The sequence below is a fragment of the Felis catus genome, chromosome A3 (assembly GCF_018350175.1).
Source record: "Felis catus isolate Fca126 chromosome A3, F.catus_Fca126_mat1.0, whole genome shotgun sequence".
NCBI classification, from domain to species: Eukaryota; Metazoa; Chordata; class Mammalia; order Carnivora; family Felidae; genus Felis; species Felis catus.
In genome coordinates, this window is record NC_058370.1 from 138,523,649 (window position 1) to 138,549,660 (window position 26,012).

Genomic DNA, 26,012 nt, shown 5'->3' on the forward strand with positions numbered 1-26,012 from the left:
ATCACCGTCATCATCATGATCAAAGTAATAATAACACTCAACATTTGCTGACTCTCTACTCTGCAGCAGGTGTCGTGTCCAGTATGTTTTATGTGATAGATTGGCTTTGTTGTAACTTTTTGAGGCAGATAGATTCTTATCCCCACTTTACAGATGAGGAATGTGAAGTGCAGGGAAGTTTAAATCAATTGGCCACGTTGATTGGCCAGCCCAGCAGCCTGACTCCAGAGCATGTGTTATCAGTTAAGTATATGCAAGTGTGCAGTGTGAGTGTGTGCACACACGGGGATTTCATTTGTGTGGCACTGCACGGGAAGGCAGGCTGGCCAGGTGTGAAGAGGCTCTCTGCCACAGTGAGCACACCGAGCCTTAGACACTTAGGAGCACCCACGATTTGCCGTCCTCTCTGTGAAACTGCCCTCCTTGGACACCCCTTTCCCTCCTGCCTCCTTCAGAGATGTCTGGTCCCCCGGGCCCCTTTCCCACACAGCAGGTGCCTGATGGCTTGCACAGGAACGGCATAAAGGATCATCGTTTGTGCCAGCTCTGTGAGCCTGTCGCCCTGGCGTGGTTGTTGCCTCCGTGACCCGCGAACATCGCGTGGCCGGCCTCCACCTCCCTGACCTGCCTGCAGCCATGCCCTCTGGTGATCTCGTCCTGCTCTGACTCTGACACAGGCCTAGTCACCACCTGGCTTGCTCTGCTGGTGCGTGGACAGGTGCATACGTCTGCCTCTTCCTCTGGACCTCTGTCGCTGCCTAGTGAACATGCCTGGACAGCCTGCTGTGGGGAGCAGGGGTCCTCTGGGCTGGGCCGTCCGACACCAGCTGGGCCCAGGCGGGGATCTCAGCTGAGACCCGCAAACTGCCCCACAGACACAGAGACTGCCAGCAGTAATCAGTGGTTGTTGTGTAGACCACAAGTTTGGGTGGTTTCTTATGTAGCCTTGTCGAGGCAGTAGATGACCAATATGGCACATCTGTAGCCAAAGCCTTACCATGACGGAAGGCAAGCAGCTCACGCATAGAACCCTTTGTGGGGACTCAGTTGTGCCTACAGGGGCTCTGCCCGGCCTCCTCGGGTGGGCGCGTGTGCGGTGGATGGGTGTGCGTGCAGAGCCCCTCTCTGCCTCCTCAGAGGCCCGCTCCTGTGAGGTTGGGCTGCTTCTGTGGCAGGTTTTGCCCTTCCTGCCCTTGGAAGGACCTTCTTCCTCTTCCTCGGCATGGTGCTTCCTCTTCAACCTGATACCCAGGCGGTGGTTCAGTTTGCAGTGAGCCACAAACACCAGGTATGGAGAGACCGAGAGCGGCGTGGCCAGAGGAGTGACCCCTGTCCCTGCAGGAGGCCGGGTGCCCACGCTCCCTTGCCCGGGGGCTGACAGGAGCTGTGGGAAGCCTGGCTGCTTGTGTGCAGGACAATGCTTCCCCTCGACTCAGCCTGCAGAAATGCGGCCTTGGGGTCGAGTTGTCTATGCAGCTCTGAGCATGGGACAAGTGACCTGTCCTTCCAGCCGCAGATGCCAGACCGTCCTATGTCACCAGCACTCTGCCTCTCTTTCCCCTCTCATTTCCACCAGAGTGCTGGACGTCATCTAGTGGATGGTGTCCACGTCCCTGCTGTCCGTCCGCCTCCAGCGGTGGCATCTGCTCCTGCACCACAGAGACTTGGTGCGTGTGACAGCTCCCACCCCATGCTGGGACAGCGCTTGGGACACCACAGGGCCCATGGGTGTCGCGTGATGAGCACAGACCTAGAGGCACCTCCCTCATATGTAAACAGTAGAGACTGTGGTTCTTATTTTTGAACATTTCAATGGCAAGTCGCTCGTTCTGTTCTCGGCTCGCCCGTGATGCTGCGGTGAGGCTCCTGCTCTCGGGGCCGCGTCTGCGAACCTGGGGAAAGAAACTCCATCCGTGGTTCCTGCCCTTTGAGCACAAGAGACAATTTTTATTAGGATGACTTTTAGCCCTTCTCCCTCTGTGTCTCCCTCAGATCTCATGTGTAGAAGAAACGCATTAGCTGAATAAGACCACGTACCAGGAAATGATTTGTTCCTCTCTTTTTCACCAAAGACATTGACACGACTAACGAGGGTTTGTGATCCGCAGAGAGGACCCGGGTACGGCCCCCGCCTGATGGCCTCTGGTCAGGGAAGGGCAGCAGTGTCCACGCCAGCCCTGTTCCTCCGCTCCCTGGGCCGTTTAGACCCGCGTCCGCCTGCGCTTTGCAGCCCGAGGCTCGTAACCACTTCCTCTGGCTCTAAGGGGATCGTTTCCTGAATTAAATTTATGGCTGCCCCTGCTTATCCCCTAACTGCCCCTCTTGAGCACCGGCTACACGATTTGTGGGGCCCAGTGCAAAATGAGAATATGAGGCCCTTTGTTGAGAGCCCGTGAAGAATTCCAGGTCCCCACGGGAGAGCCTTAAACCCATGACTGCTCAGGCCCGCAGCCATGAAGCCAGGCCTGGTTCTGTTCTTGTTCCTCAGGGCGTCCAGGGAGGCGCAGTCCTTTGAGTGGGTGTTCTAGGTGACGCCGTAGCGGTGATGCTTCTAAAATGGTATCTACGCTGGGGTACCAAGCATTACCTAGTAAAATAGGACGCACCAACTGTTTTCTGGAGGGTTAGCTTTTTCTCTCTAGAATCACAGGGGCGCATGTTGGTACTGGGAGTAGGAATATTGGCCTTTGTAAAACCATCAGTTCTGTTGCAAATACATTTTTATTTACGTAAATACCAACGCTCTTTGCGTATGTCCCTCCCTCACCAGTGTTTATTACGTGCCTGGCACCCTGTTAGCTACTGTGGGGGCCAGTCGGACACCTGTCCTACACAAACAGTAAAAACGCAAGGTTGACGATATGAGTACCTTATGAAAGGTGGGAAGTTATAGGAATCTGGAGAAGCAAGATGCCAGTCCACTTGGCTGGGACAGAGAGGAACCCCCTGCGCTCCGCCCCCCTCACCCTCTCCAAGATGGCTCGTTCGTCTCCACTGTCCTGGTTGTAAATTCCTAGCACGCAAGACTGTCAACGACAGAACCTATTAGACGGGGTGACAGAAAAAGGCAGAGCCGTCCTCGCTGAAATGACCTTTGTGTGACTACTTCAAGTTTAACTCGAAGAAGGGGCTGTTGTGAAACCCTCCAGGTAAAGCGTATCAAAACCCTACCTGAGGGCATCACACTGTTTCGTCTCCCAGAAATTGTCACCCTGCTGATATTTGGGGTATATTAAGGGATGTTGTTGGTGCAAGCGGCTGATTTCCCAGGTGTTGGCATCCTGGAGGACCCGGCGCTTTCCGATAATCTCAGGGGTGGATTATCTGCACCATTGAGCACCTGAGTTTGTCACAACCCTATGCCAGTTGACAGTCCGCATCTCACCTCAGTGTCAGAAAAACCAGGAAGTCTGAGGGTGACAGGCTCGGGCCACACCCGGCACTGCCCTTGGCCTCCTCCAAGCTCCCCCAGGCTCTGCTCACCTCTGCTGAACTTCCTTCTCAATCGGGATTCGCCTCATGGCAGCAAGACACCCACAGGCTGGCGAACGTCACTCAGGGACGGGAGGCAACATTTCACCTCAGTTCTGGCCAGAGTCTGAAGGAGGCTCTTCTTGGCCTGATTTGGGTCACATGTGGCCAGGGGTGGGTGCGGGGGTTCATAGGGTGGGTCACGGGAGGTTATGGGCTACACTTGTGCAAAATGAATGGGGCGGGATCATTCCAGACTGGGGGAGGGCGCTTTCCCCAAAGGGGACAATCTGGACAGACACCCACACTCGTTATTTCAAAAGGGGTCAACTTTTTACAATAAGGAATTCAGGAAGAGAGAAGGAGTCTGAGGAGAAGGCCCCAAATTTGCAAATTGGGGCATGCGTGTGACAGTAAGGATTTTGTAAGAGGAGGCGAAGGAGTCTCATTTGGTTTGGAGTAAAGGATTTTCACAGTCACGAATCATCATTGTTCGGTGACAGAGGTCTACCAATCGGTAGGTGTGCAGGACGCCCGGAGCTGGGTCTGGGGACACGTGGCTGGCCAGAGCACAGGATGTGGTCCGTTCCTGAAAGCCTCGTAAATAACGACGCAAGCGAAACGTCCCTGAGCCTGAGCCCAAGGGTGGGGGCACGGGGCTGGGTGGGGAGAGAGGTGAGTGCTGGCCTGCTGGTGACCCCCTGTCCGCGGGGCTGCCCGTGGGACGGGCCTGTGTCCCCGGCCTGGACAATGGCTTTCTCTCGGTGAGGTCTGAGGTGTCATTGTGCCCAGATCTGGGCTATGGTATTTCGTGCTGTGCTCAGCATGACGCTGTGTCCAGAGTCGTGTGACGTGGTGACAGTGTCCACACCAGCAGACTTGCTTCTGTGAGCACCATTGCCGAGACAGTACTGATCAGGGACTGGGTCCTCGTCGGGAGAGGGTGGGGACGAAGGTGTCCCATGCGAGCTTCAGGACACGAGTCCGACACTTGTTATGTGGTATCGTTTCCTCCAGCAAAGTTTCTGGCTGATTCCTCTGAGCGGTGAACCAGCATGAGGGCCCGAACGGCATTTGTGTGGAGAAAGGGCTTCCAGCGGGAAGGCCATGTTGTCACAGACCGCGATGACCGGCGGCTGCTGCTGTGACGCGCCAGCAGGCTGGTGAGATGGGCACAGGTGGCTGGAAGCTGTTTGAAGAGACAGAGTCAGGACCTCAGTTTGCTGTCTTCCTGGCGGGAGGGAAGCATGTGCAGGGGCAGGGTTCCTGGTCATGGGGGTGGTGATAGGAGCTTGGGCTTTGGCGGCCTGGGTTCTTGGTTCCCTCCTGATACCGACCGTGTGACGCGGGCAAGTTCACAAACCTGTCCGCGCCTCCAAAATTAGAGGTCGTACCAGATCCTCCTGCCCTGAGACCCCGTGTGTTCACGATCTGAGCCTCGTCGGGGGAGTCTGGTTCCATCCTATTAACATCTAAGCATGTGCACTACTCAGGCCCGTAGCGTCCTTCCCCGGGAGACCACAGGTGCTGTCCCCTGTCCCCAGCTGGAGGAGAACGACTTTCTGAAACATACGAAGTTCTCGGGGTGAAACACACCGGCACCACATTTGCTCAGCACTCTTCTTCCGGCTGTTCCTGAAACAAAGACGGGCATACTCATCTCGCCCCTGAGCTGAGGGGCCTCCCGCCAACAGGGACGGGGCTCTCCTGACAGGGCCCTGTGGCTTCAGCAGCCACCGGCCCGCCGGGACCGTTTCCTCCCCCCCCACACTGGGCGCTCGCAGATGCTGTCCAACCCACCTGCTCTGTGCCCACTCGACTTCCTTCGTCCACGAGAGGTGAATACGGACTTGTGGTCCTTCTTCCTTACCTGAGAGGATGTGCAAAATGCACACGTGCTGTGGAAATACAGTCACGCTTAACTTCAGGTGAAAAAAGCACGTAATGTATGCCTACCACAAAGCCATCTTTGTAAAAACATACCCACTGGTGACATATGGGGCTGCTTACTTAACGTTCTTGTGGTAGGTCTATACTTTCTGCACGTTCTCTCTTTTTTTTGAGAGAGAGAAACTGAATACAGGTGGGGGAGGGGCAGAGAGAGAGGGAGACACAGAATCCGAAGCAGGCTCCAGGCTCTGAGCTGGCAGCACAGAGCCCGACACGGAGCTCGAACCCACAAACCGTGAGTTCGTGACCTGAGCCGAAGTCAGTGGCTCAACTGACTGGGCCACCCAGGCGCCCTTCTACGTCTTCTGTGATAATGTCTTATACGGAGTATTACATTTCATTTTGTTCATTCTGCACTTTCACGTCTTGGGAGTTTTGGGGGTGTGATGAGGCATCGTAAAGCCAGGCTAGGAGTCAGTCCTGAGGGGTCAGTAGTCCTGGTCACCCGAGGACTGATTTTCATCTCCTTGGAAGACAAAGTTTCTTCCAGAACCTTCTTAAGCGGAATGCACGTGCCTCACTGGCTGGCGCTCGCTGGCTTCCTCCCTACCTGCGGTCCCCCAGGGCCTCAGCTGCGCTCCTGGCCGCGCACCTGCAGGGCCCTGCCCCCACCCCCCTCCTCCTCGGGCACCTTCTCGAAAGTGGGCTCCCGCCTCTTCCTCCTCAGACTCTCTTCCCGTCAGAGGCCCCCCCCTCTTTTCTAAATTCTGACCAAAGCAGTGAAATAAAAGGCAGCAGACGAGCTACTGTGCGCCACGTTCCATCAAACATTCCATCTGATGCAAAGAGCACTCTTGCTTTGATGGTCCCCTCCGGGCTGCCCGGTGCAGGATGTGGAGTCGGGGACCACTCCTCGCCCGTCTGCGCTCCCCGGCACCGGCACAGAGCGTGCACACGGTTCACGCTCAGCAAGTGTGAGGGGCACCCGCGTTGAGACACTGTTGGAGGCGCCCTGGCGGTCCTTTTAGCTTAGGCACCGCCTACTTTTCTCACTTGAGGCGATGAAAATGTCAGAGATGCTCAGAAGAAGAGAGAGCAGCCTAATCACCCCCCGTATCCATCGCCTGTCACCTGCCTCCAATCAGTATTGACATTTCACCAACTTATGCCGTCTCCCGACCGCTTATTTTCTTCGGCGAGACTATTTCTCTGCCAGTCCCAGATACACCATTTCACCTGTAAGTTCTTCACTAAGTATCTTTAAAAGAGGAGGATTTTTTCAAGCATAGCTATGTGACGTCACCCACCCTGGCTCTCCCTTGGGGGTAATTTGCTAGAATTCCGTATTTTTGAAGACACGTAAGCTTAGAAGAGGGTGTGCAGGCGGGGGCCAGGCCAGTGTGGGGATAAAAGCCAGGTCAGGAGGTATGTGACGCGGCCCCCACCCCCTGCTCCATCGCCAGCTGGCTTTGGCTAACCCGTTGAGTTTCTGGGCCTCCGTTACCTGATTTTAAATTTTTTTTTTCAACGTTTTTTATTTATTTTTGGGACAGAGAGAGACAGAGCACGAACGGGGGAGGGGCAGAGAGAGAGGGAGACACAGAATCGGAAACAGCCTCCAGGCTCTGAGCCATCAGCCCAGAGCCCGATGCGGGGCTCGAACTCACGGACCGCGAGATCGTGACCTGGCTGAAGTCGGACGCTTAACCGACTGCGCCACCCAGGCGCCCCACCGTTACCTGATTTTTAATGCGAGAAGCATGATGTGCTTGCCTGAGGACAGAGGAACCAGGCTGTGTCTCTGCTACTTGGGGAGGTGGGGTCGGTGATTCTCTGCAGTTGGAGAGCCACCACCGGGAGCCGGGCGGGCGGGGAGGTCCCCACAGAAGTTCCATTGCCAGCTGCAGGTACACCTGCCGAGAGCGCAGTTGGAGTCCTGAGCTGACTGGTGCCTGCAGACTTGGGCAGGGTTTGAATCAGAGGCCTCGGCCACCCGCCGTTTTGGGGGGGGGGCGCCCTGGAGAAGACGGCTCAGCAGCCGCGTCTCCTGATCTATTCCGGTATCTGCCAGCCCTGACTGAAGCATCGCCATGGCAACGGGAGAAAGGAAGCCCACGGGCTCACAAATAAAATGTGGAAGGCACACCTCAAGCGAGTAATAAGGGGCATCTTCAGTCTTCCACGTTATGGGCATCTATTGTCTAAGAGGCGTGCATGCCTTCTTTTCCTTCCCCTTCAGGAGGGTCATTGGCGGAAGAGGATGTGACCCAGAGCCCCAGAGGGATGGCTGTGAGGCCCGGAGGTGAGGAGAAAGGAGCAGGGGCTGCCCGGCGCCTCGCAGCCTCAGAGCCCGGCGGGGTGCTCGCTGGGGGCCAGCTCTGAGGCCGGCCGCCCCCGAGGGCGTGCGTGGTGCCCCAGCCCTGCCGGTCCGCCCCGGTCCCGGTGCCGGGCCACGAGCTGGCGGAGGTGGTCGTCAGAGCGGCCGCAGGCGCTGCCCGGTGAGAGCGCCGTCTCGGCCCCGAGAGACCCCGTCCCCAGGCCCCACGACGTGCGGAGGAGGCGGGAGCGTGCGCCGGTGGGCCAAGGACGCGCCAGGCGTGAGCGCGGGCCTGGGCGGTGCCGGGGTGGGGCGTGGGCGCGGGGGGCCGGACACACCGCGTGTGCAAGCATGCGCAGCGTCCCCGGCTTGGGCGCTTCCCGCGGTGGCCACGGTGGCGGTGATAGGGCGCTCACCTGTCCTGCGGCCTGAGCGCGCGGTGGCGTCTTTGCAGGTGGCCTGTGTGTGTCCCACGCGCACCGCAGCCCACCCTGCCCAGAGCCCTCCGGAGTGGCGGTCCCCACGGTGCAGACGGCAGACTTCTGCCAGGAGTCTGCGAAGCGGGGTCTCTCTTGGCCTCTGTGGACCACCCCCCCCCCCAACACGTACCCACACACACCATGCACACGCCATATACACAGACACACACGCACACACACAGGCTCATATTCAATTCAATGCCCTTATTCACTAAATGTTTATCGAACACCCATCATGTGACACCGTTCTGAGCACTGAGGACCCCGCGGGGGAAAGGCACCCCGCCCTTGCCCTGGGGGACGACACTCCAGGTTGTAAGCTGGTTTACTCATCCTGCTTGGCCAGCCCTAGTTGGCTTTCAGCGAAGGACTAGGGCCTTCGCGCTGGACTGGGGGCCAGGCCGCCCGCGGTGCCGGAGGGCAGGAGGAGGGGTGAGGAGGAGGGCCTGTGGGCTGCCTGCGCGGCGTCCTCCTTGCCCACTCGGCCGCCGGTCCGGGGGCTTCCGCACACGCTCTCCGAGGATCTTACCACCTCGCGGCGCACGTCTCCTTATTCCCTTGTGCACACGCGCGGCTGGGGCTCCAGGAAATGTACTCCCTCAAGGTCACGGGGCTGCTGAGTGGATGGCGGAAGCCGGGCTGACTCCGGATCCAGCGCTCTCCGGTGAATCGGCGCCAAACGCTGCTACGCGTCACGCCCAGGCTCAGCGCCCCCTGCCCCCTTCAGAGCCGTCTGAGTCCAAGCTGGCTTCTCTCCACCTGACGTGCCCCACGCCGGGATGCACGAGCACCCCCAAGGTGGTGGAAGGGGGGGTGTTGTTGGCCGGCCTCCCACGGCGCGGCTCTGACCTCCAGGGACGGTGGCCGTAGCCACTGTGTTTTTGTGTGCTCATGGGCTGTGTCTCTTATGTAGAGACACGTATATTCAAAACCTTTGCCCATCTCTTTTAATTGTGTTCTTCGTGGGTTTTTTTGGTTGTTGAATTGAGGGTGCTCTTTACATATTCTAGACGTACGATTCGCAAATATCCCCTCCCATCCCGCAGCTTATCCTTCCACAGTCTCAAGCATCCTTTGAAGCACAAAAAATTTTAATTTTGGTGGAGTCCAATGTATCTATTTTCCCTTTTGTTGCTTACACTTTTGGTGTCCCAGCCAAGGACCGTTGCCAAATCCACGGTCATGGGGATTTACCCCTCTGTTTTCTTACAAGAATTTACAGTTCTGGGGGCGCCTGAGTGGCTCAGTCGGTTAAGCGTTTGACTCTTGGTTTCAGCTCAGGTCACAATCTCACTGTTCGTGGGTTCAAGCCCCTCGTCGGGCTCTGTGCTGATAGTGCAGTCAGCTTGGAATTCTCTCTCTCTCCCTTTCTCTCTCTCTCTCCCTGTGCCCCTCCCTCGCTCTCATGTGCACTAACTATCTCTCAATCCCTCAAAAATAAATAAACATTCAAAATAATTTTACAGTTCTGGCTCTTAAGTTTCACACTTAGCATTTTATCCAAGAAAATATTTAACATGGCTCTTTGCCCTGAGGTGAGGGGGGGGGGGTGGTCACCATCCTAACTCCCGGCTGCTGGGTCGGCCTCTGCAAGATTTGAATAAAGTGAACTGGGGATTTCTCCCAAATAAGGTGGCCATGGCAGAGGCTCTGTGACAGGGAGGCTTCCCAGGTCCCCAGGTGCAGAGCGTCCCCTGGGACTGTGTTTACCCCCCCCCCCCCCAGTCCCGGCCTTTGGGGTCCTGAGGCTGGAGCTTCAGGGGGCGCTGCTCCAAACTGGGTCCTGGGGAGTCTCGCACCTGGGGCACGTGGCTCATCGCTCCTGCTTCCAGACTCCTCTCTGTGTCCTCATTATTCACTTTTCCTTCAAGGTGCAAGGATTCTGCCCATGGTTTTCAGAGGAGCACATCTCCTGGACAAACAGGACTGCAGGGCCCCTCCTTGTATTCAAGGTCGATGACCCTGCTTGATGACCCCACAACGGGGCCCAGAAATCCCTCTTCCCTGCAGGGAAACAGCAGTTGCTTCCCCTAGACCCCGTGTCACCTCCTCTCGGATACCTTTCTGGAGCCCTTCCTAGGCAGAACGGCCCTCTCTCTCAGTCTGTCTGTGTCTCTGTGTGTTTCTCTCTCTGTCTCTGTGTCCTTCTCTCTGTCTGTCTCTTCTCTCCCTCACTCCTCCCCCCCCCCCCCGCCCCTTTCACTGGACCCTCCGTGGGGCCCGCATGACTGTGCTTTGAGCATGTCTCTGTTTCTGGACCAGAAGCTCCTTGTGGTCAGGGACATTGTCGTGTCTGCCCTGCGTCTTCAGAGCCTGGTGAGGGCCCGGCACACCCTAGGCACTCAGGGAATGTCTGGTGATGTATTGAGGAGCCCCCGAGGGCCTTGGGACCTGCTGTGGTTTTGTTCTAAACTGATAAAACTCCGGAGGCAGTGCAGCGGGGAGAGCCCCACAATGCGTTCCTGTTTCCCAAGAACAGGGCCGTTAGGGGAGCTTCTAAGGTGAGGTTTCCAGAAACATCAACAGAGTCACCTCCTGTGGCCTGTTCCCTTTACTGTGATTGGAAAACTGGAAACACGTAGTTATTTCTGCCCTGACACCGCCCGGGAGCCGTCCAGTCTGTGGGCACAGAGCGTCTTCAGTGATTCTGAGGGACCTGCTCTGGGGTGTTTGGGCCGTCTAGGGCATCTCCCGGATGCTGGGCACGCGTGGGCCTGTGGTGGCCTGCTGGTCACAGTGCCCCCCGGGGGGTAGAGCTGATGCCCGGTGGACAGTTCAGCCTGACCCCTCGAAGGGCAGGGGCCCCGACTTGGCTTCAGCTCTGCCGCGTCCTCTGGGAAGCGCTGTGCTGGCCCCGAGGTGGCCGCGGTGCACCGGCGGGACGGTGGTGAGGACCGGGGGTCCAGACCAGCCCCTCTGCTCGCTGCCAGGGCTGCGGGCCCCCGGGGATTCAGGACGTTCTTTCACACCAGCCGATCTTCTGGGGTTTTTAGTTGGAGAACTGGAACCCAAGTAGTCCAAGTGAGGCCGGAACTGGGACCTGGCGGGGTTGGGACCGGATGGTGTCGAGGGGGCACCTGGTGCTCAGCAGCACACCTTGTTCTCCCACGAGGCCTCGGTGTCCTTCGGGAGAGCGTCTCCGACTTCCTGCTGCCGACGGGGGTGTGAGCTCTTGAGTAGCCGATAGAAAGAAGGCAACGTGAGCCCAGAATTTCGCCCCCTTGGTGATGTGCTGGTGAGTAAATGAGGGAGCTGTCACCCTGGGGCCCAGCTCGGAGGCCAGCACTCCCTTCCAGGCGCAAGGCGAGGGGCTCCTCCCCGCTCTTGCCTGCGCCCGGCCAGCTGCTCGCCGCGGGTGTCTGTGCGGAACACGAGCGGACGGGCTCCCGCCCTCAAAGGGCTGGTCATCTGGTGCCTCCTGTCCCTCAGAACCAAAGTGCCGTTTCACACCCCCGGGTTAGATGCTTGAACGTAGGACCAGACGTGGGGGCGAGCTCCTTGATGTTGGTCTTGGAGATGAGCTTTTGAATCCGACACCAAAAGCAAAGGCACCAAAAGCAAGAACAAACAAGCAGGACTCTGTCGCACTAAAAAGCTTCCTCTCAGCGAAAGAAACTGCCAACGACCATGAAAGGCAACCCGCAGAATGGAAGACGATGTCTGCAAACCGTCTGTCCGCTAAGAGGTGCGCATCCGAAGTAGACGAGAAACACATACAACTCAGTGACATGAGAAACAGAAACCAAAACGCAAACAAAAATCAAAGAACGAGCAAAGGACCTGAACAGACATTTCTCCAAAGAAGACATCCAGACGGTCAACGCGCTCATGAGAAGACACTCCGCGTCTTGGTCGGGAGATGCTGGTCGGACCCACGAGGAGACTCCGGGTGACCCCTGTGAGAATGGCCATTATCGAGGAGACAAGAGCTAACCTGTGTTGGCGAGGAGGGGGGAGGGGCACCCGGTGGCTCAGTCGGTCAAGCGCCTGGCTTGACTTCGGCTCGCAGTTCGTGAGCTCGAGTCCCCTGTCAGGCCCTGCACTGACGGCGTGCAAAGCCTGCCTGGGATCGTCTGTCTCTCCCTCTCTGTCTGCCCCTTCCCCACTCGGTGCTCTGTTTCTCTCTCTCTCAAAATCAATAAATAACCTGAAAAAATTTTTTAAAAAAAGGAGGGGGGAAGGAAACCCGCACGCCCTGTGAGTGCAACATAAAGTGGTCTGGCCACTATGATCCGGGGACCCCACTCTGGGGTATTTATCCAAAGGAAACGAAACCATTATCACAAGGAGACCGTCTGCTTTTCAGCCTTAAAACCGAAGGGACTCCTGTCATTTGCCGCAACATGGACGAAACCGGAGGGCGTTATTCTGAGGGAAATAAGCCAGACACAAAAAAGGCAAATACTGTGCGGTATCACTCGTACGTGGAAGCTAAAAAGAAAAAGTTGAATTCATAGGAACAGAGAGTAGGAAAGTGGTTGCCAGGGGCTGGGGTGTGTGTGTGTGGGGGGGGAATAGGAAGAGACTGGTAAAAGGGTATGAGCAGTTGTAAGATGAATAAGGTCTGACGTGTCACTGAGTTGATGGCACCGGAGGTCACCGTGGGAGGGACGGACGTGTCAACTGCCTCGATGGTGGGGGCCCTTTCACAGTGTACATGTTAATCTAATCATCACCTCTCTCCAGAGCTCTGTTCCATGATCTGGGGGTGGATGTACATTAAAAACCAAGGCCGGCAAAGAGGAGAAGTGGATATTTTTCTGAATCATTAATAACAAAAGATCTAGGCCTTTAAACAGAGCATCGACACGCCGTCTCTCCTCCTGTCCACACGGCGTTTTACAGGCTGTGTTGGCATAGCGAGAGGGGAGCGGGGCCGGACCTGGGAGCAGACAGCCCCCAGCCTTTGTGTTTTTCCCCTGATTGGCTTTGCTGTGCCCCAAACATTGCTCTCGCGGTGCCCACCGCAGCCCGACCTTCTCAGCAGGGTGGGGGCCTAATGCCTGGTGCCCCGAGGCTCCCTGGTGTGTGTGTCGCGGCTCAACTTCCCCCCTGCGCCCGCAGCACCGGCCCGCGCCGTCCGCCCCAGTCGTGCTGTGCACGCTGCGTTTTGTCCCGGAGCCCTGGCTGGGAGAGGACGCGGCGGGCACGGGGATTCAGGGCGGGCTCGTGTGGAGAGCCCTCACTCAGGCCCCAGCCATGCGCCAGCCATGCCACAACTGGGCCTATCTTTGTTCTGACCACTGGGTGTCTCAGACTCCAAATTTCTTTGAAAATATCTCGGGGAAGTAAGAATACAGCTAATTCCTTAGATTTAAAAAAAATCCTCACGTTGTCACGACTTAAGAAATATAATCTCCTCTTTCACAAATCTTTCTTAGTCGAATAAAGACCTGTCCCTTCTCTGTAGAACCAAACGTTCTTTGTTCACAACTCAGAAACGCTTAGCCTCTCTCGGAGGTGCTCCTGGAGGCGGGCGGAAAATCACACTGGCTCATCTGCTTTTGCGACAATGAGAGAGCACCAGCGGTCAGCAAGGAAAATCCCCACGGGAGGGTGTCAAAGCATTAAAAAAACTCTCAGGTACGAACATGGGGGATTACTCGTATTTTTTTGATTCAAGTTCATTTTCATAATGGGCTTCATTTTCCTTGGATTCTGCAGGGTTTTGGCCTCTGCCAGGAAGACTAAGCTCTCCTCCCGATAATTTAGGGTTGGTCCTTGGTAGCGCTTGTCTTTGGGGAAGAATAAATTGCTCGAGAAGATACTGGAGGGACCGTGTGCTTTTGCCTTAATCAGGAGCCGTCCAGGCAGTTATTCCGAGCGGAAGCTTGGCTTCTGGACTTCTTTGTCTTAGCCGCCAAGGGCCTCAGGGGGAGGACACGCTTCGGAGTCAAAACCCAGGTTTGCATCACATTCCTGCCACTTACAACTTTGCTGAGCCTCAGTTTCCCTATGTATAAAACATGGCTCCGTTTACTGACCTCGTGGGATCCTCGTGTGGGTTAATGGGATTGACGAGGCTGCTGGGGGGCGTGGCTCTGGGTGGCACCCCTCCCTGGGCCTCACACCTTGAGGCAGGACTGGCCTCGATACCAGCCTGGGCAGGAGCAGGGGGGCCAGGCTCTGCCTGCTCTTCGCACGACCTTCTCGCCATAGACCGGGGGCCTCCCCACCACCGTCTGCCAGGCAGACCATTGAGTGGCCCGCTCGCCACGTTCTATGCCAACTCCCCAGGACGGCCGGCCCACCCTCACCCGGACTCGCGGCCCCAAGGGCCTCAGCACCGCCTGACGTCATTCCTGCCGCCCACCAACAACAGGCAAAGGACAGAGATACTCTACTGGCCTGACTGTGCGGAGGGAGGAGGCTGCAGCCACGGCAGGCAGGGGTGAGGAGCAGAGGGGGGAGGCTGAAGCCATGGCAGGCAGGGGCGAGGAGTGGAGGGGGAGGCTGCAGCCATGGCAGGCAGGGGCGAGGAGTGGAGGGGGAGGCTGCAGCCACGGCAGGCAGGGGTGAGGAGTGGAGGGGGAGGCTGCAGCCACGGCAGGCAGGGGTGAGGAGTGGAGGGGGGAGGCTGAAGCCACGGCGGGCAGGGGTGAGGAAGAATATGTGTGTACTCGGGCATCCACCTGCATTAGTGCCTGGCAGTGGAGGCGAGTCAGCCCAAGCTCCGCGAAGGCCGGACCTCCCCCCCAACCCCTGCGTGAAGTCCCGGGGGTGGCAGGGGCACAACAGGCAGGAGCACCACGGGGCGGGTGTGGGCCCAGTGTGGGAGTGGGGCAGTGCAGGGAGATGGCGGGTACTGGCCTCATGCCCCCGGCGGTGTCCCGCAGCCTGGGTCCCGGCACACTCATGGGGCCGCTGGAACCTGCGTGGGAAGCCCGCCTCGCTCGGGGTGGTGGCTATCAGATGGGCTCTGCCCCTTGTCCTCGTGACACACAATTGTGACCCTCCTCTGGGGTCCCGGGGAACCCTGTCTGACTACCCCCATGGCGACATCAGCACCAGGCCCTTAAATGGCGCTCTCGTGTCCCCACGCCCAGGACCGCCTCCCGCGTGAGCCACCCGCACCCGGTTTCCTCTCAGACGTTGCTTGGTGAGTCCGGCGAAGTCCAAGTGATGCCCAAGTTCGGTTTTCTAGGATCAGTGGTGTTTCTCAGATGGACTGGAAGTGTAGGGAGGCACAGAGGAAGACGCGAGGTGAGGAAGAAGAGGGACCTTCAAGCCGGAACATCATGCAAAGGGCCTGGGAAATGTCATTCCGATTCCATTTTATGTTCTGTTGGGTGACAGTGTTAGGGTACAGGAGCCGTGCGACTGCGCTAGAGACGAAACCTCACCCCCCAGGTTGGGGCGTGGCCAACGACGACCCAGGGCCAACTCCAGCCCCACACCGGTGCCTACTGTAAATAAGGTTTTATGGGCACACAGCCGTGCCCACCAATGGGCACCCCGCAGCGGCAGAGCCCGGAGGCTCTAGAACGCGTCTGAAAACCCAGCGCAGATGCTCCCCCACAGCCTTCTGCGTCCTGGTTGGGGGCACCGCCGTCCGGCAGATCGCAGGGCAGAAACGTGAGAATTATCCTGTTTCCCCCTTTTCTCTAGGCTCCGGGTGTCACCGGTCCTGCTGGCCCGACCCCACCCCCGGTCTGGCTCCTGACGAGCGTGTGCTGGAGCCCTGGGTCCCGAGTAGCTCCTGAGGGCTCTCCCTCTGTACTCACAGCCCGAGCTCCACTCGGGAACCACAATTATCTCTTTAAGATGTAAATCACTTCCCATCACTGCCCCTCTTAAAACCCTCTTAACGGTCTTCTCGCACACTTAGAATCAAGTCTGAAATCCTTACCCCGATCTGTCAAGCCTCACGTGGCCGGGTGTGGGTTTTTCCTTAGGGTTCACTGGAAGGCTACGGCTAGCCCTGTGTCCGCTACAAATTCCCATTGTTGTAGTTGTTATACTGCTCTAGTTTGGACGTCAGTCGCTCTTTTAAGATAATAAAACCCCTGTTTACGTGTTTTATCAATAAGTTGTGCTACCAGTATGGCCCTTGTGTATTTAAACTATTCTAGTGGATCTTCCTGTGATGTAATTAAAGACAGGATTTCCTTGACATTTGTCTCAGGGACATGGACTTGTGTGAAGTTGTCTGCCTTTTAGCTCGAAATGCAGCTTTTGTGTTCTAGGCCCATCGGTGCCACATTAGCCAATGTGCCACCCTCGACCCGCGTTCCCGTCCCTCTTCCCTGAGCGGTCACCCCACTGCCCTTCTTCCTTCCAGAGTCCTCTGCTCTTCATGTCAAGTTTAGGATAATCTTGTCTGTATGTGCAAATACAAATCTCGCTGGGGTTTTGGTGGGCATTGCCTCAATCTCTATGTCAGTCTGGGGGCAACTGACATCTGCTCTGTCGAATCTGGCAATCCGCGATCATGGCACGTCTCCCCCTTGATTTTTATAATCTCCAACGGATTTCTTCAGCATTTTGTAGTTGTCAACACGCAAGTCCTGTACACGTTTTGTTAAATTTCCACCTAAGTATTTCATCCTGAACGTGATTATACATCGTGCTGTATTTTAACCTCAGTGTCCGTGTGTCCGTTGCTGGTGTATAGAAATGTAGGGGATTTCTGTTGATCGTGTCTCCTGTGATCTGCCCGAATTCACTTATTAGTTCTAGGCGCTGTTTGTAGATTTCCTGGGATCTGTCCACAGATGGTCATGCCATCTACACACAGAAACTATTTTATTCTTTTCTTTCTGATCCGTAGGCTTTGTTTTGTTTCCCTTTTCTTGCCTCATTGCATTGGCTTGATTTTCCAGCACTAATCTGAATAAGAATGGTGAGAACAGACATTTTTGCCTTGTTCCCAAAGTTATGCGTGAGGCATTCAGCCCTTCACCACTGAGTATAAAATTAGCTTAGGTTGTTGGTAGATGTTCTTAATCAAGTTGAGGGGGTTTCCTTCTATTCTTACTTTTCTGAGAGTTTTCATCATGAATGGGTGTGATTTTTTTCAAATGCTTACTCCACACTGATTGATGTGACCATGGGATTTTTTATTCTCCAGCATGATGATATGGTGGATGACATTGATTGACTTTTTTGTTTTGTTTTGTTTTCTGTAACTGACAGGCTTTTTTCATCTCTATTATTGAGTTTTGAATTCTGTCTTGTTTTGGGTACACAGGTATTCTTGTTTTTTATTAAGTTTTAAATTTTAATTCCAGTATACTTAACATACAGTGTTGTGTTAGTTTTAGGTGTGCAATATAGTGAGTTAGTAATCCTATATACATCGCTCAGTCAGTGCTCATCATGAGAAGTGTGCTCTCATCCCCATCACTGGTCTCACCATTCCCCCCCCCCCCCCCCGGTAATGGGAAGAAGACATGAACAGACATTTCTCCAGGAAAGACATACAGATGGCCACCACTGACTGATTTTTGAATATTGAACCAGCTTTGCATTCTGGGAATAAATTGTAGTTGGTCATGTTATCTAATTTTTTGCCTATTGTGCTGAACTCTGTCCCTTTGCTCAGGCTTTCTATTTGTGTGTTTCTGATGTATCTGCACTTGTGGATACATTTTTATCATGGCTGTTTTAAAATCCTTGTTAGATAATTCTAATATGTTGGTCCTCTTGGTTTTGGGTCTACTTGTTGTCTTTCTTCATTCAGTTTGTCTGAGATACTCTTGGTGTTTAGTGTGACAAGTGGCTTTTGATTAGAACCTGGACAACTGGGGTACGATGGTATATCCTGGATCTCTGGTGCATACGGGATCTCTCTCTGGTATATACGGGATCTCTGGTATATACTCGTGTATACTGATGGCTCTGTTTCTGTTTGCTGTGGCAGGAAAGGGAGGTGCACCTCCTTACTGCCGAGTAGGGTGTGAGTACAGGTCTCGGCTTGGCCTCCATGACACCAAGTGGGGGAGCCCTGCCGTGCTGCTGAGCAGAGGTGGGAGTGTGACTCGCAGTGGCCCCGTTGATACCTGTGGTCTGGGAATGACAGGGCTGCTCTCCAGTGGCCTCCACCGACACCATGGTTGGGCGATGGTGAGTGTCCCGACGGGAGTCCCCATAGCAACCACAGAGTGGCCTTTGTCCTGTTCGGCCCGCATCCGTCTCAGGATCCGTAGGATTTTCTGCAAATAGCTTTGGAAGACCCAGGGGACCGTGCCGTAAACACCCGTGGGCACGTCCCCAGTGAAGTCGGCCTATCAGCAAGCATCTCGGGTCTGTGCGCTGTGGCAAGCGTGGACTCTGGCAGTCGGTGCCTGGGTTCAAATCCCATCTCTGCCATTCTTGGCAGGGGGGTCTCGAGCACATTACCAAACCTCAATGCTTCGGTTACTTGTTCTGTAAGGCGGGGTGGTAATAAGGTTTTGGGGGACTCACAGGGGCTAATAGTGCGCATACTGCCTAGAAGGGCACCTGGCGCGTAGAATGTGGTGCGTGGGTGTTGGCTGTTACTGCTGCTATCGGTGCCATCCCGTTAGGTGACCTGCGACACGGCCGTCTGAGCCTCCTACCCTGGGCTCTCTGTGGTCACCTGGCCCCTCACGGCCAGCGTGAAGGCTGCCGGTGCCCCGCCGTGGTGGCCGGGACGCGTCAGGCTGAGGATCTGACGTGTGGACGAGGACCGTCTCCAGACGTGCGGACGGTGGTTCTCAGGGCAGCCGACAGCCGTGCGACCCCGAGGATGTCCCCGTGCACTCCTGGGTGGACCCCCGCCCGTGCTCTGCTCCTCCGCCCAGGCAAACCCGACCGCGTCTGCCTGTCTGCGGGAGCACGCTCTGTCCCACGTGGGGACGGTTCTGTCTCCCACGTTCTTCCAACAGCCGTCCGCAGTCCCCAGTCTCCAAGTCAGCTTCTGCCTCCAGAAGGAGAAGCTTCAGCGGTTCACACGGGAGTGAGGTCTCCTAGAAGCGATCACATCATCTTCTGTCGCCTACACTTTTCCGTGTCCTTCCTCCTGCCTCCGAAGATGGGGTTTCACCCCGCCAGGGCTCTGGAAGTGTCCCGTCCACAGGAGTTCAGGTCTGTGTGAGATTCCGGGGCTGCTGAGCAAGTGATCACAAACTGGGGGGGTGGGGGCGAGGGGGGGGGTTGTTTAAAACAACAGAAGGGCACATCCTCACAGCTCCGGAGGCTGGAGCTCTGAGGTCAAGTGTCGGCAGGGTTGGCTCCTTCTGAGGCCGCGAGGGGAGTGTTCTCCAGCCTCTCCAGCCTCTGGGGGTTTGCTGGCAACCCGCAGAGTTCCTCCACTTCTGGAGGCATCACGGTGTCACTGCAGGCTCTGCCCTCATTGTCCCCTCCTGTGCGTCTCTGCATCCAAATGCCCTTCTTCTCATATGGACACCCATTAAGGTGGATTAAGGGCCGCACGACTCCAGGACATGTGCAAAGACCTCATTCACAGGTGCCTGGACTTAGGACTTTGTCATAGCTTTTCGGGGGCACCCAGTTCGATCCACAACAAGGGGTAGCAGTGATGTCCCAAGCTGGGACTTCTGCCGAGTCAGAATCTCACTCCAGCAGCGGAATGCGGAGAATTTGGGGGTGGGGAAGGGTCCTGGGCACAGGAATATGGGTAGAGACACTATGAAAATTGTCCCAGAAAGAGACCAAGTTCTGAACCGACGACTAAGGTCTGGGATAGATCACTTTGTCTCTTTAAAATTTTGTGCCCCAAATCCGAAGCTGTTTGGAATGTCTCCCCCCTGCCGCCCCCCCCCCCCCCCCCCAGCTCCAGGTGTGTGCTTCCTGTGTTCTTTCCTCTGCCCGGGGCCAGGCTTATCTCAGCGCCCAGGGCCCAGGCCCAGCAGCCGTGCATCTGGGCTGGCGGGAGCCGAGTTTGCTTATGTAAATTTTGTTTCATTTTAGTCTTTCCAATGACTGCCTTGGGGCTTTAGTTCTGAGCCAGGGGCGGGAAAGAGAAGCCTTTATTGCTGAGATGTAGGCCTTTGGGATAATACGTGAGGCAAACATCTCCGCGCACCGAGTGAGTCCTCCCCAAGCCGCTCCCCTTCCTCAGCGCTTCTCGGGGAAACACCCTGTTCCCACCTGGGGCAGGCCTGTCAAACCCCGGCTTCCTCACTCGTCTCCACGGCTTTATTTAGCTTTTGAAAGATTCCTTTAAATATATTGTGTTATGCTAGTATATGTTTCCTTCCTTTATAATTATTCTTGAGCCCGACTGCAGCACAGCAAACACGCAGCAGCAGTGATGGGTTTGTAGGCAATTATATCCGTACAGATTCTATTCCGAGTACAAGGGAGTCTCTCCAAGTCTCGTGTGCGAGGTAGATGGCCAGGGAGAAGATATGGTCAGTCACCAGTACAATGGGTTTAATTAAATGTGTAAACGTGTGAAAGTTGAAAAGGGCTTTTAAGGGGGCAGAAGACCCTGGTGCAAGTATTTGTTCTTTTTTAAAATTTCTTTTATGTTTATTTATTTTGGGGAGAGAGAGAGAGAGAGAAAGAGAGAGAGAGAGAGACAGAACAAGTGGGGGAGAGGCAGAGAGAGGGAGTCACAGAATCAGAAACAGGCTCCAGGCCCCGAGCTGTCAGCACAGAGCCCGATGTGGGGCTCGAACTCAGAACCGCGAGATCATGACCTGGGCCGAAGTTGGACGCTTAATGGACAGAGCCCCCCAGGCGCCTCAGTATTGGTTCTTTTAGCAAGTATTTACCGACCTTGGCTTTGCATCGGGAAAGAGCGGGCGATGGGGGTGGGAGAACAGGACCCCGTGGATAGAGGCCCCGTGGTCTCTCCACGGAGACACTGACAGCCCGGATGCCCAACGCCATGACTCCCTGAGCCGCTCTGCCACCTTCTTCCCAAACCCTCAAGCCCCGCTGAGCGGCCGCCTCCAGAAGGAGGGTGGGCCCTGCCTCTGTCCCCTGCGCCTTCCCGTGTCCTTTGCTCCTGCCCTGAAGAGTCTTCCCTGTGCTCCCTCGATCCCGTTCCCTCTCTCTGGGATGCAATGGTGGGTGCCAGAGAGAAACCACAACAGCACACACTTTGGTCAGCATCGTGCCAACACAGGCCATCTCCATGCGTGCCCACGCATCTCCACGCCGTGCCCAGCCCCGAGCATCCCTGTGGCTCTGCGTCGAGGGGACAGCGGGAAGGCCGGTGGGCAGGGGCAGGCCAAGGTCACCGCAGAGAGGTGAGAGGCATCTAGGAGTAAAGCACACAGCTTTTGACCAAGCACTCAGCTTGGACGCGACGTTCGGAGGGTCCTGTGCAAGTGTCCTTGTCACCGCGTGCCCTGGTTCGGGGGACCTGCTGGTCTTCCTGCCGACGTTCTCCCTTCCTCCTTCGGTCATCCCCTTGTGCTGTTTATCCTTCCTCGCTGCCCCGTCCTTTCCCGTGGCCATAAAATCCACCCGGGGTGCCTGTTGGGGACAAGCACTCTGGGCCTGTCTCTGTCTTCAAGGTGACGTTCCTGCTTTTCAACCTGAGTTTTCTTTAAAGAGCACTTTGCGGAGTGCCTGGGTGGCTCAGTCGGTTGGGCGTCCGACTTCGGCTCAGGTCACGATCTCGCAGTTTGGGAGTTCGAGACCCGCTTCGGGCTCCGTGCTGACAGCTCAGAGCCTGGAGCCTGCTTCAGATTCTGTGTCTCCCTCTCTCACTGCCCCTCCCCTGCTCACGCTCTGTCTCTCTCTCTCTCTCCCAAAAATAAACTTAAAAAAAAAAAAATTTAAAGAGCACTTTGCTCTGGCAACCCCTCTGCCCCCCGGGTTTCCAATCTCGGGCAGCTCAGCCTCTGTCTTCCGGTTTCCTGGCATGTGACCGCCTGTGACGGCCCTCCCCGTGCCCCCTGGGGGCCCGGGTGTCACTCTCCATCACTCAGGGCCAGCACCTGCGCATCTGAGAGAGTTCCCACGCAACTCTGCTCCTCGACACCCCGTGCAGGGTGGGAGATGGCCCAAGACTGCGTCCCACATGCTCAAGCTTGTGATGAGGAGACCAGACCTGAACCCCCCTGGCACAGGTCCCCATTGGCGCGCCCAGGTCGGGGAGAAGGGTTTCACCTTGCACTTTCGGTGTGGTCCCCCCGCCCTCCTGTTCAGTGGTCACCTAGCACAGAGCTCGCTGTTTCAGGGAGGGGCGTCCCAGGCGGAAGGCAGATAGTTCGTGGGTCTTCGTGGCTTGTTCCTCCCTGATGGCCCAACCCCGGAGCGGGGAGGTGAGGCTTCATCCCGAGAGGGAAGGAGGTTCCCCTCGGACGCAGTGGAACAAAGCCGGAGTGGGGTGGCTGTGTCTTTAGAGAGGGCAGGAAGCCCCGTGGCCATTCCCCTGGCTGGACTCTGAGAGGGACAGTGTGTTTCTCGAGACAGCACGGCTCTGTGTCTACACGGCTGGGGTGGAGGTGCGTCCTGACTCGGGTTCCAGGGGCTGCAGACACGGTGCGTTTTGTACTCGACTCCGAGAGCCCACCGCGCACCTGCCGAGTCACTCTGTCTCGGGGGGGCATGCCTGGGCCTGGAGGGAAAGGGCCCCCCCACAACCGCACTGTTGCGGGGTGCCCAGGGTCTTCCCTTCCCAAAGGCTCAGTCGTGGCCGTCACCGCCAGCCCGGTGCTCGGGGACGTGTCGGCACGGCGCCCACGACTCCCACACGGAACCCGAGCTGTTTGGCAGCAGGCGAGTGGTCACTGAGTCATGAGCGCTGCCACTGTCACCAAAACCGATCTAACGCATAAAGCCCGTTAATTAGAAAGTACGCACATGGGGCTGCAGCCGTGTGGCCCGTCTGCCCTCCCTGCCGTCCGGGGGTGGGGGGAGGGGGTCTGCAGGCCCTCGTGTCCGCCTGATGACACCCCTGCCCTCCGTCCTCCCGTGGCTGGTGCGTCCCCGCCCGGCCCGCCACCCACCTCCTCGCTGGGAGAATCCGTCCTGGCCTTAGCGGTCTGGTCGCTGCTCCGTGACGAGGAGCCTTCAGCCTGTTGAGGGCACAGAGTCCCGTCTGTGTGATGAAAATGTCCGTTTGCCAAGGGGAGCACTCGAACCCCGTGCTGCGGATGGACGTGTTATGCACGCGGGGTCGTGCGCGCGGAGGGAGACGGGCCTCTCTGTCCTTCCGCGTTACCTTCTGCGTCAGTGTCCTGGGTGGAACAGCAGGAGTTTATCGTCTGACGGTTTTGGGGCCACGAGCCTGGAGCGTAGGCGCTGGCAGGGCCGTGCTCCCCCCGAGGCTGTGGGAGGACCCTTCCGGCCTCTCCCAGCTCCTGGCACATAGCCTCCTCCCTCCAGTCTTCGCGGCCAGTGTCTTCGGACCTCTCTCTGCTCTGTCCTCACGCGGCCTCCTCTGTGTGCATGTCCGACCTCCCTCTGCCTCTTTCCCACCACTCCGTTTACTGCCCACCCGGACCACCGGGCCGTCCTCCCCTCTCCAGACCCGCGCCTTGACCACACCTGCAGAGGCCCTCTCTCCTCCTCGGCAGGTCCCGGGGACCAGGAGCTGCTCTCCCGATGCCCTGATGTTACTGAGCCCACCGCACCTTCTCCGAGGTCGGGGCGTGGGGTTGGCGGGGATCAGAAAGGCCGGGAAAAGTCTTTGGGCCTGCGAGGAGGGATTCGGACTCTGCTGCGGGGCCTGAAGGCCCTTCCCGGTGCTTTTGCTTTATGCCTCCCGGCCCCGTCTTGGCCCACGGGGGAAACCCACCAGGAGAGGCGGGGCTGGGCGACTCCCGGGCGGGGCGGGTGGTGGCTGTGCCCTCTGCATTTCTAAGGCAGAGATCGTGGTAGTAACGCCCTCCCGGGTTGTGGCGCGGATACACGCGAGGATTGCAGCCCAGGTGGAAAGTGTCCCTCCGGAGGCACACAGCGCAGCGCCTGCTCCGTGAGGCCGGCCGCCTGTGCGGCGAGTGCCTGGCCGCGGCTTCCTCGCCAGAGGAGGGCCTCTCCTTCCAGGCTGCGGCCTCCACGCCTCGCCTGCGGCCCCTGCAGCCGTAAGAATTGTTACGAAATAGGGCGCCTGGGGGCTCAGTCGGTTGAGTGCCCGACTCCTGGTTTCGGCTCCGCCATAATCCTGCAGTTGGTGAGTTCAAGCCCCGCATTGGGCTCTGTGCTGACCGTGTGGAGCCTGCTTGGGATTCTCTCTCTCTCCCTCTCCCTCTCTCCCTCCCTCCCTCCCCTCTCTCTCTGCCCCTCCCCTGCATTCTCTTTCTCTCTATCAAAAATAAAAATAAATACACTTTAAAAAAAGGAATTATTATGAAATATACTTTCCGTACAAAAGAGCATGTAACCTACACATCCAGTGGACAGAACAGTGCCCAGCCTCGTTTACAAAATGGGATGTCACGGGACCGATTCTTCGGTCTCTGTACCCTGCACCCCTCTCCGTCACAGGGACTGGCCCTCTACCTTCTAGATGTGTCCCACAGTTCCTGCCTTTTCTTTAAGGGGTCCCTACTCTGGAAATTTCCATTTGTTTAGTCTTGTTGCTTTCGATCTGAGGATGAAGTGAGTACCACTGAACAAGTTCCTTGCTGACCTGCCTTCTGCTTACTGTTCTGGCGTGGGGGTGCACGCGTGCCGCTGAGAGTGGCTGTGCCTCATGGCTTCCAGTGTGGGTGTCACTGTGGAACTCTGTCCCGTGGTGTAGACACCAAGGCGCACTGGTCTGACCTGCTCAGGGCACTGGCGGTTCTGGGCACGATGTCGCCCTGAGCGTTCCTGGGTGTGTTGTTCCGGGCCGTGAGCCAGAGCCTCCGAGGGTGTGCATCTGGGGGTGCCACGGCTGGGCGGCGGGGAGAGTCAGCCGAACCTACGTAAGTAACGCCTGGCCGTGGTTTCCAAAGTGCTTGTGCCCGCTGACACGCCAGCAGTGGACAAGGTCGATTGTCCTGTGTGTGTGCAGGAGTGTTTCCAACTCTGTGCCTCCTGTCTCAGGGAGGAGGCGTCCCACCCCTTCATGTGACCTCATGCCTCTCCTGCTGGACGTCAGGCTGGGCCCGAGGCTCGCTTGTCTCATGGAAATGACTGGAATGGTCGCCTGGTCTGGCTTCGGGAGGATCAAGTTCCCATCAGCGGTGAGACCTGCCTGTCCCCTGAGACCCTCCTCTGGCCTGGGTCTCCTCATGGGAAGCCAGCCCGCAGCCTGCTGTGTAGAATGAACACGGAGTGAGTGTCCCTGCACCTGAGACCCGGGGACTGTCCCTACTACAACATGGCCTGATGGACACCACGTCTGTGTCAACGTGGATTTTGCCAGATTCTGGAGTATCCCGTGGAGGCTGTCATTAGCTCTCCCAAATCAGTAATGGAGTTGAGGTTTTCTTTCCTTTTGTTTTGTTCTGTTTCTGACGGCTCATGGTTTTGCTTCCGTGGCCTGGTCATGCCTCCTGCTCCATTCTCCACTGTGCTATTCCTATTTATTTTCTGACTTCCGGAATCTTAGGGAGTCTAGACCCTGCTCGTCAGTTGGATGTGTTACAGACACCTGTCCCCATTTCACACGTTGTCTCTTCACCCTCGTTATGGTGTCTTCAGACAGCAGAAATTCTTATTTTTAAATTCTTAATTTTAAAGTTAAATCGATCAGTTTTTCTCCCTGGATTGTGTTTTTTACATCTGTTTATGAGAAACCCTTTCTTACCCTAAGGCCATGGTGGAATCTTCTGTATTTTCTTCAACTGTGTATACATTTTCCCTTTTCGCTTAGAGGTCGTGATGGATCTGGCATTTCCTTTTGATTACTGATTGGGGATGTGGAACGGACCGGAATTTACCTTTTCTTGTACGTATGCAAGCAGTCATCTTACCTCTGTTTGTTGAATGGCCCGTTGTTTCCCTGCTCACTTCTGATGGGGTTTCTGTCCCTTCTCGAG

The 26,012-nt window shown here is 56.7% G+C and overlaps 1 protein-coding gene and 1 long non-coding RNA gene across 2 annotated transcripts in view; one reads left to right on the forward strand and one right to left on the reverse strand.

Moving 5' to 3' along the window:
* Nucleotides 1-26,012, forward strand: part of LOC123384650 — a 102,635-nt gene that overhangs the window by 52,720 nt on the left and 23,903 nt on the right. The window lies entirely within an intron of this gene.
* On the reverse strand, nucleotides 2,705-24,080 carry LOC109498470. The gene is made up of 3 exons (XR_002741363.2): nucleotides 23,052-24,080; nucleotides 5,272-5,369; nucleotides 2,705-5,106 (listed from the first exon to the last, which is right to left on the reverse strand). It is a non-coding gene; the product is annotated as an uncharacterized LOC109498470 (long non-coding RNA).